Source organism: Megalops cyprinoides, chromosome 19 (assembly GCF_013368585.1).
Source record: "Megalops cyprinoides isolate fMegCyp1 chromosome 19, fMegCyp1.pri, whole genome shotgun sequence".
In the NCBI taxonomy this organism is placed as follows: domain Eukaryota; kingdom Metazoa; phylum Chordata; class Actinopteri; order Elopiformes; family Megalopidae; genus Megalops; species Megalops cyprinoides.
The window spans coordinates 1897217-1903939 of NC_050601.1; the positions used below are offsets into that span (position 1 = coordinate 1897217).

The window sequence follows — 6723 nt, forward strand, 5'->3', positions numbered from 1 at the left end:
CCAGCACCAACCCAGAGGGGGTTCCCGTGGCGATGGCGATGGCTGGAATGACTGCGATGACTGCGATGGCTGCCTCAGTCCCTGCGCAGAGTCCTTTTTCGCTGAGTGCTGCAGGGCCACCTGCCAGGTCATTTGCGAGTGTCTGATCGGGGCTATTTGCAGTGGAGATGAATAACACAAAACACTGGTATGACAACTGTTACATATTGACTTTCCTGCTAATGACAAAAAAAAAAAACAAAACAAAAACTGATGGTTATTAATTTTGTCCCTCTGTGGCGTGGAGTGCGCTGTCCATCTGTTTGCCTGTCTGTGATCAGGATAACTGACAAACTTTTGAACGAAACTTGGAAATACTTGGTTTCAAGACAAGTACAAAATATCAAAGGTGTTGATATCAAACTGCAAGTTGTTTATATCAATGGATGTAAAAGCAAAAGTTTTTATATCAGAGTCTTCCCCCTGTTTGATTTACAGGGCTCCGGTCTGCGAGAGCTTCAGTTCAGCAGTCTTGACTGACAGCCTTCCTCAGGACCAACATGGCATCGCCTGTGACTTCCCAGCATTATTTCCTTATCAGCTTTTAGGAACATTTCAGGGTTTTTCCTGTCTGCTGAATGCTTTCAGGGTGTGTATGTCTGCCTTCCTACAGAGCACTGCTTTTTGGTTTCGAGGTTGGCATTGTTTTGTTTTGATGCATGTTTCTGAGTAAAGGATTGTTTTTGCATTAACTAAAAACAGTGCATATCCAAATGCAGAGCAATGTGTAAATATACTGGGTGAAATAAAATATGTATTTGATAAATTGTATTTTGAATATATTGAGGCTTGATTGATATATTGATTTGCTGGTAATTAGTAAACCCAAATGATGATTGTTTTTCATAAATTTCATCCTTTTGTACATGGATACCTGACCACAAAGAGCAATGCAATAATTTTGCTGAGATCCACTCAATATGAGAGTTGTAAAGGAAATTGCTACCAGATGTTTTATGAAATATATTCCTGCTTTAGCAAAAAAAAAAGCATATTTCTGCCCCCAGTGCCCTATGTGATTGTGATACTCACAGGTTGGTAAACTGGCTATTAGGGAGTGACAGCGGACAAGAATGACTGTGGACTGCCGGTGAAAAGGAAGCAGAGCAAATTCGTAGTTTCATTCGTGTGATAGCTGTGAAGTGTTACCATAGCCTTTAAAGAAAGGTGTTTCCGCTTTGTTAAAGATGTATACTCCAGTCCCCAGTGAAGCCACGTTAGGTGTCACTCACACGTCAGTGATAATTGGCAACTGGCCCAGATCAGTGACAGTGACAGGAGTGAAATTGGCCTGCAGGTGAAAGGCAGGCTGGGGAAGCCTGAATGTGCACCTGGTGTGAGTCAGGTGAGACACACACCTGTGCTCTCAGCGTGCATGGCACACGCGCACATCGGCCAGAGCGGCGCTCCGCCGTGAGACAGACGGGCAGACAGGCACAGGGGAAGGAGACACAAACCCACAAACCTCTCCGAAACAGGAGCGCTTTTTTCTTCCGGGACAGCGGTTTTGGGGAGACATCAGTGCGAAGCACAGCTAGAGAGGAAGAGACAGGTAAGCAGTGCGTGTCGCAGTGTTCAGAATGTCGCTGAACCTGGGATTCCGTTGCCGTTTCCAACATGACGACAGGAGAATGGACTCGGTGTTGTGTCAGTGACAGGAGTATGATGGGATGTCTGGTATGAGCATTGGACATGTACTGGCCCCAGTGCTGGGTAAGCAAAACAGTCAGTGGAACTCAGTGTTTGCTGAAATGTGCAGGCACCAGGCAAACACATTTCTAAGCATAAATATGTCCCACTAAACACCTACCCAGGGTAAAGGTGTGGTATGGTGGTGTGGAACTGAGCTTGTAAGCAAAAGGTTGTCGTTTTGAATGCTCAGAGGGGTTTCAATTTCCTAGAGGGGGAGACTGACAATTGTGAAGTACATACAGTAGGCTAACTTGTCTCAATAAAAGTTCTACTGTAAATCTACCATTCAAATGGTGCAGTTTGCCCTGGATAGGTGTGCCTGGCCATTATGTGATTCAAAATAATACAATATAGGTTGCATAATGTTTACTTTGTAATTCTCCATGCAATGATGGCAATGTCAAGGTAAGGATTTATTTTTGATCCCAGCACCCCCCTACAGTCCTTGGAAGTGCTTGTAACTCCTTCTTGAAAAGTTCTAGTGTACCTATGCGCTTGGGACAGTGATGCTTTGGGATGTGGATTTCAACTTCATAGTGCTATTGTGCAATTTCATAGTGCTATCGTGACAGTAAGCAAGGCACGCCTCCGAAATCGTTCTGTGAAAACTTGTAGCACCACCGGAGTGACAGGAAATCTGTATGTTTAATCACGCATTCATCACATCACACTCTGAGATGTGTGGCCCTAGATTCCAGACGGGACAGTTTCCTGACTGGGGCACGACAGGGTTTAGTGCCTGAGGCACTCCTTTAAATACCAGTCCCTTTTTCACCTGAGTCACGCCTGTAAAAATCTGCAGGTGTTTACCTGTGTCACATGTTCACATACCTGCGTGTGATTTACCTGTCATTGAATTCGTTCGTCAGACGACATTGTCCAGAGCAATTTACATAGCTTACAATTTTAACATGTTATGCCTCTGTACAGCTGGATATTTACTGAGGTAAATCAGGTTTATACCTTGCCCAAGGGTGCAACAAGAGTGGCCCAGGCAAGAACATGACTTAGGAACTTTGGGTCATGAGCTCTGTTCCATGTCACCGTGCTGTAAATCTGTAAATAAGCCACTCATTTTCCTTTATCACTCCTTGAAATACCTGTGTGTGCCTCACCTGTGTGACCTACTCCTGCTCAAGATATGTCAGTTGTGTCCCTCACTCAGTACTTTAGCAAACAGCAGGTGAGGGTCGGGACACACGGAAAGCACAGGCTCACTCAGCACCCCACACCCACCATAGAACTCACCACAAAGCTGTGTTCTAGAACCTACAGGAAAATTCTAATCCATCTTAACAATACCTTAAATGCCATGCGATTTACCACAGCATCGTCCCATAAAAGGATTTAAAAGCAAAGAAAAAGCTCTGTCAATGTCCTGTGCTGTACCTGGCATGCCGCCTCACACTCACCTAAAGGCCAAGAGCAGTACTACCTGACTGCAGGTGTTGCTGCATGTGCTGCAGGTGTTGTTGCATGTGCTGCAGGTGTCGCTGCATGTGCTGCAGGTGTCGTTGCATGTGCTGCAGGTGTCGCTGCATGTGCTGCAGGTGTCGCTGCATGTGCTGCATGTGCTGCAGGTGTTGCTGCATGTGCTGCAGGTGTTGCTGCATGTGCTGCAGGTGTCGCTGCATGTGCTGCAGGTGTCGCTGCATGTGCTGCAGGTGTTGCTGCATGTGCTGCAGGTGTTGCTGCATGTGCTGCATGTGCTGCAGGTGTTGCTGCATGTGCTGCAGGTGTCGTTGCATGTGCCTGACTGCATGGTGTTCCTTGCGTTGCGGATGTTGTTGCGTGTGTCTCAGGTGTGTTGCTACCTGTTCATTGCAGGTGTGAGGCAGAGGGCAGGAGGCATGGGCTGCTGCTACAGCCGGGGCCAGGAGGGCGAGGGCGAGAAGCAGAAGAGCTCAGACTGCAGCGGCTGCAGGAAGTGCTGCCTGCAGACCAGGAAGTGCGTGATGAGCCCGGAATGCGGCCGCGCGCTGCAGATCGCCAACACCTGCGCCGCCTGCGGCATGTGCATCCGCATGTGGATGTGTAAGTTCCGCTGTCACGCTCCGCTCTCGGGACTGACCCGGATGTGTAAGTTCCGGGGTCATGCTCCGCTCTCAGGATTGCCCCCTCATTCCTTCTAGTCAGACTGATCCAATTTAGTTTGGAATTTCAGCTAATTTTTAAAAGGTCAGTGTATTGGTAATTCAGCCCAAAAACATGAGAGCAAGTCACATCCAGAGCTGTGTTCCAGAGCAGACATCAAGCCATGTGGTCGTATGTTAAACTCACTGTGGTCATTAAAGTTCCCACTGTACTTACTGCAAAGAGTAGGAGTGTTACCCTGTGTCCTGGCTAATATCCCAGGCATGTTTTGTTGTGTGGTCTCTATATTTTTACTGACATGGCAGTTGTCGACGGTCAGGTGATTTTCTTTGTCCTTTCCATCTTACAGGAGGCCAGGGAGTCTACAACATGGAGTCCAGTTTTCTACAGTCTTGTCATCCCTACATGCAGGGATTACAAGAAGATCATCCCTTTTTACGACAGGTCACCCCTGGCAACAGAACCCTCCCTCTTTATGACATGTCACCCCTGGCAACAGAACCCTCCCTCTTTATGACAGGTCAACCCTGGTAACAAGAACCTCCATGTTAGTGTCTGACTTCTGTCAGTTAGCCTTCCTTACCTGCTGTTTGTCAGGCCTGACAACACACCTGGTTGCAGCTGTGCCCTTAACTGAGATAATGTCTGCGCAAAGGCCGAGCAATCAGAAGCAGCGGCTGATTCACCTGCCCAATCAGTGCAGAGAAACTGCCACCAGACGTATGTACTGCAAGACTGACTGAATGAGGCTGGCCTACAACACAACAGCTGGCGCTCAGATGTTGGGCCCTCTGCTGGCTGAGTTTCATTGTGGTTCTTTGTGTTACATCAAAAGTAACGTTAAATTGTTCGTATTTAATGCTGAAGCAGGGAACAGAAAAGCCGGCTTTATATTTAAGTGAGCACATAGTTCTTTCTGTGTTGGTGTCAATAAATAGTTTGTGCATCTTTTTTTGGACCAGAGGGTTGTTGGTTCAGTGAGTGAGATGCTGCTGTTGCTCTCCAAGGGGAGGTACCTGTAATGTATTAGCTGTACAGGCAAGTTGTAAATAGGTTAAGCATCAGTATTGTCAATTAGTCTCCATATGGGCTTCTGCAAAGCATGCATATACTGTAGAGTAATGTTACAGAGGATACCCTAAACCTCTGAGCTAGATCTTTAAAACAAAACTATGTTTTATACTATATAGTCAAAGGTGTGCTTAAACAATATATGTTAGCATGGTCATATTTTGCCTCAATAAAGCTATGTAAAAATGATCAGTTGCAGATAGGGCTTTACTATGAGAGAGATGTTGTATCATTTCCTCCCATTCATCTGAGATCATGTGGTTGTGAAAATGTATTATTCTATTGTACACCACAGCTGTGTAATGAGCACAGTGCTGATTAGCCTAAATTGACTGATGCAAATGTGTGCGTGACTGTCAAATTATAAAGTGTTATTATGGGATATCAGAGGTGTATGTCCAAAAGAAAAAAAATCAGTGTACCTTTGAATCACAATCACACAGTAACACTCTGCTCCGAGCCAGCTGAGGAGAGGCCTGTCACACACAGAGCTCTGAAGACAAAGGAAACTGAGCATGTCATTTCAGTGATTTTTTTTTTGATGATTTGGTATTTGCTTTTTCATTTCCAAATTTACCGTATCATTTCAGAATAATTAGTAATTATAGCTTTGAAACTGAGGTTGAGAGTTGAGGGAGAGAGAGAGAGAGAGGGAGAGAGAGAGAGAGCAGAGGGAGAGAGAGAGAGAGAGAGGGAGAGAGAGGGATGGAGAGAGAGAGGGAGGGAGGGAGAGAGAGAGAGAGAGAGAGGGAGAAATGGAAACAGAGACAGGGGGAAAGAAAGACACAGGGGGGAGAGAGAGAGAGCAAGGTGCAGAGAGAGTGATCATTCAGTAGCCCAGACCCTCTTCGCAGGATATTCCATGAGAAGGAGCTTTAGACGTTTGAGCGTGATCTCTTGGGGGATCGTCACTCTTTGATCATCCACACAGGGGATCGATCCCCAGAGTACAGGCTGATCCCCCTCTCTGTCTGTCTGGAGCCGCAGCAGCCTTGCTGAGCTCTATCGAACAGCGCGTCTCCTGGTCGCTCTGCAATGCCACCTGCGGGCGCTCGCAACGTGCTGAGATCAGCAATGTGGAGGCCTAAAACCTGGGGAGAGGAAGGATTTGAAACAATGAACCTCAGAGAAGGAGGGAAAATGGCTGCACGGCCGGAAATCAAGAGCTCTTGTTTAGCCTCTTGAATTAGCTCCTTTCTCCATTGAGGGAGAAAGGAGAGGAGAGGAGAGAAGGAGAGGAGGGGGGAGAGGAGAAGAGAGAGGAGAAGGAGAGGAGGGGAGAGAGAAGAGGAGAGTAAAGGAAAGGAAAATGGTAAGGAAGAGAAATGAAGGAGAAGTGGGAAGAGGATATGCGGGGTTAGGCACTGACCCTGAGGCAATGCCACATACAGTCTGCTGGTTGTGTCCTGAGGGGCTTCCCATCCCTGTGAGGGGTCGGTGCTGGGAGGGCAACACACCGTGCTCTGCGTTTGGTACAGAACACACAGGGGGCATACATCTGTGTGTGTGTGTGTGTGTGTGTGTGTGTGTGTGTGTGTGTGTGTGTGTGTGCGTGTGTGTGTGTGTGTGTGTGTGTGTGTGTGTGTGTGTGTGTGTGCGTGTGTGTGTGTGTGTGTGTGTGTGTGTGTGTGTGTGTGCATGTGTGTGTGTGTGCATGTGTGTGTGTGTGTGTGTGTGTGTGTGTGTATGTGCTTGTGCGTGTAATACCAAGTATATCTGGCACTCACATCTTTGGATGGTGGCTCAGTTGTGTCTGTGCTGGAGGCCACTTCATATTATTAAGAAAAAAATGCACTTTACCAAGAAACAGATTGGAGCGTCTTTGGA

General features: G+C 46.9%; 1 long non-coding RNA gene across 1 annotated transcript; it reads left to right on the forward strand.

The window, feature by feature from the left end:
• The first annotated feature begins 1452 nt into the window (after nucleotides 1-1452).
• On the forward strand, nucleotides 1453-4859 carry LOC118793988. Its single transcript, XR_005005721.1, has 3 exons — nucleotides 1453-1591; nucleotides 3559-3765; nucleotides 4175-4859. It is a non-coding gene; the product is annotated as an uncharacterized LOC118793988 (long non-coding RNA).
• Nucleotides 4860-6723: the final 1864 nt, after the last annotated feature.